Source organism: Amphiura filiformis, chromosome 10 (assembly GCF_039555335.1).
Source record: "Amphiura filiformis chromosome 10, Afil_fr2py, whole genome shotgun sequence".
Lineage (NCBI taxonomy): Eukaryota > Metazoa > Echinodermata > Ophiuroidea > Amphilepidida > Amphiuridae > Amphiura > Amphiura filiformis.
In genome coordinates this window covers 26,544,592-26,554,459 of record NC_092637.1, presented here as the reverse complement: position 1 = coordinate 26,554,459, position 9,868 = coordinate 26,544,592, and the positions used below count along the sequence as shown (strand labels likewise).

The following is a 9,868-nucleotide window of genomic DNA, read 5'->3' as shown; positions in this document are numbered from 1 at the left end:
GATGCCGCGTCATGCCTACAACGTCCATGCGGTACCGATGCATTGAACCATATATTATGTCAAAGAAATGCTAATCACTTGCACCTGTAAGATTAGCCTGTTTGAAAAGAGCGGTATTGTATTCAATCTATTATATGATTGAAGACAGGTGATGAGTGCAACCTGCTGTAGTGCAGAGCGATCTATTCAAAAATTGTATTCATCTATTGCTATGGTAGTTAATCCGATTAGGACGTCACTTCGCCAGAAACAAAAACATCTTAACATGCTTATGAGAAATGTTTTAAAATAAAAGTCTGATATAAACACCTCAAAAGAAATAAGTCCCCCTCTGAACATGTCGTCATAACATCGTAAGGTTTCATTTTGTACCAACAAAACTAACTTTGAGATAATTATATGACTGTTTACTAAGTGCTGTGTGAAAATGAGAGATTTCCATGACTTCAGGGCTGAATGAGCCTAAATTGAAGTCAAAAAGTGCCCAATCCAAAAGTCACAAAGTAGGCCTATGCTTGTCACAAAAGATGATTCATGGCTTGTTACTAATGGAAAACCCCATGTGTTTGAGTGCAGTTTAAAATCCTCACCAAGTGAACATTTACTGTAATGTGTATCGATTCTTGATCATTCAGCCATGCAAATCCCCTTGGTGCAGAGTTCAGCACAGTGAGTTGTAAGATGGTCAGTTCCATTCCTGTCCCAATACGCCTTGCAGTTAACAAGCATAGGCCTACTTTGTGACTTTTGGAAAGGGCACTTTTGTCTTCAATTTAGGCTCATTCAGCCCTGAAGTCATGGAAATCTCTCATTTTCACACAGCACTTAGTAAACAGTCATATAATTATTTCAAAGTTAGTTTTGTTGGTACAAAATGAAACCTTACGATGTTATGACGACATGTTCAGAGGGGGACTTATTTCTTTTGAGGTGTTTATAATCACAGCTATTTTAAACTTAAACCTTATATTTATCGAATATATATACTTCAATAGACAGTGAGCACCTTGTCCGACAATGTTGTAAAACTAGCATGTTTACCAGTACAGTGCCTGTGGTCTTCAGTTTCAATGTGTCCCCTAGTCTTGTTCTTCCTCTTCCTGTTGGGAGCCACGTTCATTTTCGCCGCGCTCATCATCCTCCAATTCCCCTACAGGTACCGCTGCATCCACATTCCCAGCTTTCTATAGATAATAAAATGGAAAACAATCTATTTATAAGCATGATCATCATTTTGGGAAACATCATTTTTTAAATTGAACTGAAACCCGATTCCCCTAAATCTATCAGCTCACTAAAATAGCAGCCATGACAAAATATATATAAATAGGCATAAGAAATTCTATGAATAAAAAAATACTATCAGGTTATGGTCACCCTTAGATATCCAGACAACTTATTTATATTATCAGTATCATTAATTCTGAGTAATTTTCAAGGTCTGTATAAACCAGGTGTGTGAAATGTAAGGACAAAAAAGTATGTCTCAGATACATTTGGTAAAATAGCTTTGTGCTATGCTTTATTATTTTTTTAAACATTATTTTTAAAAGAAAATGAGCTGTGCGATATGCGATATTTTTTTCATTTTACATTCAACGAACAATATTTATGCACTTTTGATATTCAGATACAGAAACATAGTAATACACTGCAAAAACAGTGTCTAGAGATTGAACACTTTTTTTTGTCCTCAATTTGTAAATACGTTTAAAACCTAAACACCAATGTCAAATTTCAAAACATCATATGTTTAATATCTAAACACATTAAGACATATTAATTCCTAAACATGTTTAGCATTTAAACGTGTTTACAAATAGAGGACAAGGTGGTGTCTAGAATGAGTGCTTATATTATAATCCCTAGACATTGTTTTAGGCCTACATGAATTAAATAAATGAATTTGGCATTTCAGCAATGATATTTGAACTTACTTTATACTTTTTTCCACCTGGAAGATTTGGTGTTCTTTTCAGATAATCTCCAAGTACCTTCTCTATCTCAACCTCCTTAGCTTGAGGATGATTCTTCATGCAAGCTTCTATAGAAAGGTGGAAATGATATGAGTTCAGTATTAAATTAAACTCATTTATCAAAATAAACGGTCTGTATCTCAATATTAGGATTTTCCAAAAGCCTACATGTCGACGTGTTACCATACGTGCGGTCTGTGGTCTTAGGGGAATTTTTTATTTGATAAGTTTATGAATAAAGTATACACATATAATCTAAAATAACAACAACAAAAACCAAGTTGGAAACGTATGTCCGATTTAGGGGCCAGATTTAAATATCCATATTTTAATTTTATAGTCACAGAATATGAGTATATTACACCCACTATGATTGGTTCAGACAGCATGACAAATTATATGCATTCTGTTTAGGCTTAGCCGATCTTAGCTCTATGGAAGCTTATGGATCTGTTTTCTCACCCAAAAGGAAAGGCCTGCGTGATTTGACATATTATGTTAATCATAGATTGTATCTTGGGCCTATGAAACTTACTGACGATAACTTTGTAGAAACTTGAAAGGGCTATCTTTAATGCTCAGCTTGCCTTTTCTCCCTATACACTGTAGGAGGACCACAAATTGTTCGTTCCCAGCTTCCTCATCATCCTCCTGATGGTTTCGTTGAGATCATGTCCTCCAACAAGACTAAGGTGTCGTATCTGGAATAAAGACATATGAATCAAAGCTAAATATTTTAATGCATTATCGCATGGAATTTGGAAGTCAATATCGTTTATGATGTTGCCGTTGTTGATGGTTCAGTATCTTGTGATACTTTGACCCACAACTGAATAAAGTTATTGTGATTTTCATCGCAAGTGCAAAATGTCAAACATAGGCCTATTTTGAATTATGGCCTATTTATAAATGATCATGATTATTAGTACTTCAATTGTGTTAATCAACCACAATTTCATATTGTGTACTTTTGAACACACGAAAATTGCATCTTAATTCATAATTTTGTTTTTAAAGCTAGTATAGGGTGGAGGCAAGGGAACATTTTGCACAGGTTATGATTGTTTGGTATAAAATGACAGTTCCTGAGAAATATTAAAATATTTAAAGAACCTCTCGTGTCTATTCGATATTCCTATTAAAATACATGTATATAGAAATATTTTTGGCTGAGTGGAGTTTTAATATAAAACCACATGCGGCCCTCATGTGCATGTTTTGCAAAAAGCAAAACTTATAGTTAAGGGCTGGGGTATGAACGTTTGGACAGTATTTATTTGGGACATTAGAGCACATCAGACATATCGAATTGCATTCTGAATACGAAGAATGTCCTTCTGATATCAAATAATTTTGATTTTTGAAATTGCAATGTAATACATATTTTATGGCAAATCATTAAAAATTGATATTTTTGATATTTAACAGTACTTGAAGTAAACTTTACAAATCTGATGATTTATACTTAAAGTGTATGTAGGTGGGATGAAAAGCCGACGATCAATTGAAAATTTTGACCTTTCGTATTGAAGATATGGATTTTTTCCCAAAACAAAGTCTTTTTTGGGAAAAAATCCATATCTTCAATATGAAAGGTCAAAATTTTCAATTGACTGTCGGCTTTTCCTCCCTGCTACATACACTTTAAGAATATGTCATTAGATTTATATAATTTACTTCGAGGATTGTTATATATCAAAATTTGAATTTATATCAATTTTTATAATTTGTCATAAAATTTGTATTATATTGTGATTTTCAAAAATGAAAAATATTTGATATCAGAAAGACATGCTTCGTATTCAGAATGCAATTCGATAGGTCTGAGGTGCTCTCATGTCCCTCTAAAAAATACTGTCGAAACGCAATAAACGCTCATTTTAGATCCCTTTAAGAGTGCACCAAAATATTGACATAGTTTTTTTGTATTTCAATCAGGTACAATAAAAAGCTATCTTGTCATGTTTCTTTACAAAGTTCTAATTGATAACTAACTAAACAGCAGATTGCGTAACTCTATCACTCTTTAAACAAATGATAAACTTCAATGTTGCAAAATATGGAATATGGATATTTTTCGACAATGTTCTTAGCACATCGAAAAATGTTTCAACAGAACGAAGGACAATATCTTAAACTTCTGAACCAGCAGTTGCCAGACCTTAAGGCCTATATGATTTTATGACATGTTACATGTACAAAATAAGTAATTGTCTTGCTTTTAAAACTTTATACGAAGGAGAACAACTAAGATTACAAGAGATGGTAATCTAATACTAATGGATATGCGTTTTCCCAGTCGCCACCCAAACAGGGTGGTGGGTTATGTATTTTTAAATTGTGATCTGTTTAATTGATAAAATGTCATAGTTTGTTTTGGTGTCATTTGAAAGCTAAAACACCACTAACATTAGCAACCCTGTAAATATGAACAATGTAGCTTTTCAACTACTGGAGATGTGTGGTTGATCGAAAGTTGTGAGGGAAGGATGGGGAAGAGGAGCACACAAAGTCTATGGGAACAGGGCGTTTCGCATGTGTAACTTGAATAAATTAATGACTACAGGGCTACATGAACTTGATTTTGGTCTTAATTTACAGCTAAAAAATTCTACTTGTTGTTTTTAATCATTTTGAACTCTTATGCATGCATACCTAGGGCTAAAGAATCGTACTGGTCATCGATCTCTTTGATTTTTTTTAATTCAGTGCTTTCAGGCAACACAAACCTAATTAATTACACTAAAAATAAAAACAAATGTGTTCCACTTCCAAGCAATCAATATACATCATTATTCATTTGCAATCATTTCATAAATATTCCAACATCTGCAACATTCCATTGTTTAGGGCAAAAATTAGCGTACTTGAACTTCTCTGGGTAATATATGATTTATAGGTCATACCATCTGTTGTTTTAACCATGGACTTGGAGTTTGTGACTAACCCAGAACATAGGTCAAGACTGAGGTGGTACAGGTGAAGTTCTGGGTGCACAAAATACACCTCTGGGTGCAATAACCGGCAACATGATAATCATTTCAATGGATTTCCAGTAAACCCTTCTGCCTGACTTTAAAGTAATTATTCAAATTATGAGGTTTTGGGCGCTAAATACTCCCTATTAATCACATATTGCTTACATATTGGGTAACCACGGCCACTCTTTTTTGCACTTGTAATTAATAATGTTACTTCTCACGTGTTCTGTTTTTATACTTGATGACTTCTCTTACTACTTTCAGGAATTTGCCTGTGTAAATATACATGATATAGATGAGAATAATAATATAGCCTACTTGTAATTAAATCAGGTACTAAGTTGTCCGACGATCTGATGATCGAGTGTCATGAGTGTCATGCTAATCTAATACTCATCTAACACATTATGTCAGATAGACTTATGAAATAGGTATAACAATTTGACAAACAAGACAAAACTCAAGTCAATAAACCACCTTGAATTTCAACCAAATAATTAATTGTAGGCACGGCCTTTCGATTCTGACAACATCGCCGATCTTTTTCAATTTTGAGATTGCAATTTTATAAAGCTTTCAATCACGACGAATAGGCCAGCTATACGAATGCATCACGAACATACAGCTGCATACAAGTATTTTATTTAGTAGTACCAATACGGAATTAAACCATGAATATCATCAAACCTTACAACATACTTTTAAGTCAAGAATGGTAAATAATTAGAAAAACAATATCCTATTAAAAACATCTTAAGTCCTCAGCTTTTAAAGACTTTCCTCGAATTCAAATTACATCAACCGTCATTATATTGTGGATGCCATATGATACTCATTGTACTTAAAACTTCACTGATTAAATTGACTAAAACATACACGCTTTAACATGTTTAATGCAAATATAGTAATAATAAAATACAATCTTACCTTTGTTTGGTAGAACTGAAAGAAACAGATGCAAATAGTTCCTTTTGATGAGCAACTTGATGTATATTCCTTAGAACAGCATGCCAGCATAAACGATCGTGTGAAACGTATAATTTTTCACATTCCAGGTTTGAATTTTGGGTTGCCAGACGATTCACAAAACCATAAAACTTTTATATAGGTCACACTTAAAGATGTCAAGCAAGTCAAACACCCGGGTCATACATCACAATCTCTAAGACACAGTTCCTCACTAACCAGCAGCTTATGCTAGGCTTAGGCTGACTTTAAAATGTTGGTTGCAAAAGCTTATCTCTACAAATTGAGATCAACGTCCGAGAAGTGATGTTGTCGAATGCATATAATTGAACCGTGCTGTGATGAAGAGATTGTTATAATAAAAAAGGACTGCGTGAAACACTTGCCAAATTAGGTACATGTTTCCTGATTGATGCACATAATAATAAAGAATTAAACAGTTAAACTTGTATTCATCAACAATATACAGACATCATTGACTTCACAATTGCTGGGATTTATATGCGCGCACAGCAGGCGAACATTAAGTTTCATATTTTGAAGTGAAAGTTGATACACATTTGGGTTCATTACCCACGAAGCAAAAAAAAATATGCAATTTTAAACTATTTTATACCAAATCAAGGCGTTTAATGCTATCTATAAACAACAAGGAATTTTTCTTTCACTTTTTTCTTCTTTGAGATGTCGGGGGGAGGGTTGTCATAAGGATTCAAGGAATTATTTAATCCCTGTTGATTTAATATTTAGCCGGCGTTGTCATGTGTATCTTGTCTTTTTTTTTACTTTCTTCAATCCTTCGATTCCGTCCTTTTCCTCAGTCATCTGACATGATAGCTCCTCTTTTTCCTTTCTGTTAATTGCTGACGTTCCAGTTATCTGCGGAATGACATAGACCAATTGCTTTTTACCGGTCAAGTTTACGGGGAGATGCGCGTATTATTCACACAAATCTTGTTATACTATTTTAGCCCCCAATCACGGTGAATTGGATGTGAATATGAAGGTGAATTTGAATTCGATGAAGTACGCGGAGCGCGAGAAAATTTCAATTCTAAACTAGACCAGGGAAGTGTTTGCCGAAAACGGGGTGGGGTGACATTTGATATCCCAAAGTGTATGCGGACGTGTCCCCGCTGTCCCCAGGATTTACGACCATACAGTGCCTTAAACCAGAGTAGGCTACGTGTTAAAACATTTTGATAATATGAAATAATAATTAAACGCTTTAGAAAGACATTTAATTGACGTTGTACAAAACGTTCGGAAAACGTTCTGGAAATAACGTATTATAAACGTGGCAAAATAACGTAAAAATCGAAATATTTTGTAACGTTTTAAAACGTTTTCTGAACGTTATGGTAAAACGAACAATATTTTAACCAAGTTAAAACGTTTTTAAAACGTGTTTAAAACGTTTTGGAAGACGAAGACGTAAAAGACCAAACTAGAACCTAGAGAAAACGTTTTCTAAACGTTTTGTGTTTGCTGGGATGGCACCCGCGGCAATAGTTTTTGCCATGTGCTTCCTCCCTGTGGAAAAGTATCCCGAAAAATATCAATCTGCACTAATACACTTATTGGTGTTGCCTGCCAGTATGAATTATTGTTGAAAAGTAGAATAGCACCGTAATTTTGACATTTAATTGTATACCGCCACTAATAATCCAAAAATCCGATCTTTATTCATCACGTCTATTGGCTCATTTTCTTACATTGAACTATTATAGGCACTTCCCCTGATAACACAAAGAGGTTGGCCCGACGTCGGGTATTGGTCGCCATGGACGGTGGCTGAACGTCGGCTCAGATGTCGGCTGCTCATTGGGTATATGTCCTGCCGACGAGGTCGACCCGACTTCGGTTAGACCACCGGCCGACGTAATGCCGACTGCTTAAAAGCCGGTGCCGACCCTAACCCGACTTCAACAACGTCGGCCCGACCTTGGAACTACGTTGGACCAACCATTATCCAACGTCGATCCAACGATTGGCAAGTTAGCCCAATGAGACGAAAAATCATGAAAAAAAAATCAAAAATATTATTTAGTAGCGTATACTCTGCTTACACCGAGTCTTACACTTACCTACGCGTTATTTTACAACCAACACAAATTTCCTAGCTTAATTTACACAAGTTACTTATCTTAATGGACCTACCGGGATTCGAACCAGGGACCTTCGGTTTATAAATCTGGTGCTCTACCGATTGAGCTACCGAGGTTTCTATATTTGATGAAGTGTTTTAATTATAAGCAATATTTTGATCAAATTTACTGTAAATATTGATAACATTTACTAAATGTGTTGATTTGTTTTCTTTATAAAGTAATATACATGTAAAAATTTGGTCAATGGATGTATTAATAACATTGGCCCAACACGTATAACCATATCACACGCAATTTTAAGGTCAATAAAAAAAAAGAGAACAATTCACTAGAAAAACAACAACGATAATAATTAAAAATAATAATAATTAACACTAATATAATAATAACATCAATTATTAAAGAACAATAATAATAATAATAATAATAATAATAATAATAATAATAATAAAATATAGGCCCCTATCATCTTTGCTTCTGTCATGGACGTCGTGCCGACGTACATACAACGTTATAGACCTTTTTCCCTCTTTCCCATCATGCACTATTCCAGGGGGGTATGAGTGTCGCAAAATACATCATCTCCCCGGGGGAGTACAGAGTTATGTTCATTACATTCTGGAATACGGACATTTCGAATGGTGCCTTCATCACAAAAAAGGAATCCCCGATAATGATGATAATGGCGCCACGATCACTAATACCTTTCGGGGGCAAAAAACAACATTTCTATGCCTTATGGACATGGTGTCCTCACCCAAAAAAGTTTCCTGCTATTGAAACCTAACTTTGTATACATTTTATAGACCTAATGGTGAAAACTAATGACGGGACACGCAGTGATATTTTGTCGGCGTCCGTTTCACTTTTTTTCGGAGATGAAAATAAGACGTAAACATAAATCTCTTACACAGATGTTCTGCATCGCTCCGTAACTGCATCACTCGTGTATTCAATAATTGCATAATTAGTAACATCGATGGCCTTTACGATAATCCGCATATATGGAATAGTGCATTGTGGGATAGAGGGAAAAAGGTCTATAGGTCGGCACTCATTCACCGGAATTTCACCGACCTCAACCCGACGTCGCCCCAAAGTCAGCGAGCCGACATTCACTTAGTGACGTAGGGTCGACCCCAACCCGACGTCGCCCCAAAGTCAGCAGGCCGACGTTCACTTAGTGACGTATGGCCGATGTCCGCCCGACTACTTCAGCAGGACCCCGACCCTTGCCGACTTCGCCGACCAGTCGCCAACGTCGGGCCGACGGCATTGTGTTATCAGGGTCAACATCGATGATAACCAGCGTACACCACAAGACCCCAGAAAAAAAAATCATAGGCTCAATCATATAATAGATTGAATAAAATACCGTTCTTTTCAAAGAGACTAATCTTACAGGTGCAAGTGATTAGCATTTCTTTGACATCTATGGTTCAATGCATCGGTAGGTCCTACTGCATGAACGTGAGTGAGGGCGATATAGTCAAAATTGTATTCATCTATTGTTATGGTAGTTAATCCGATTTAAGTACGTCACTTCGCCAGCGTGTCTAAACGTATTCTGTTAGGGAGTAGCCTACATTAAACAATTACAATTTCAAACTTTGTGACTGGCAATAGGCCCCTATACCGGTAGGCCTACATTAAAAAGCATGCATGGGTGACACCCAGGAGCGATTATAGTATTTGTTTCCTAGCTACATCATATTTTGATTGTTTCCGTTTGCCATAATTTAACACAGAATAAAAGCAAAACTCACTGAAAAATAACATTTGCTGAAAAATCAACTAAGTTTAGGGAGTGTTCAGAAATACTTTGGTGGGGTGG

At 35.6% G+C, this 9,868-nt stretch overlaps 1 long non-coding RNA gene across 1 annotated transcript; it reads right to left on the bottom strand.

Annotated features, from left to right (window-relative positions):
- Positions 1 to 924: 924 nt before the first annotated feature.
- Positions 925 to 6,262, bottom strand: LOC140162695 (uncharacterized). The gene is made up of 4 exons (XR_011860329.1): positions 5,885 to 6,262; positions 2,512 to 2,677; positions 1,938 to 2,044; positions 925 to 1,184 (listed from the first exon to the last, which is right to left on the bottom strand). It is a non-coding gene; the product is annotated as an uncharacterized lncRNA (long non-coding RNA).
- Positions 6,263 to 9,868: the final 3,606 nt, after the last annotated feature.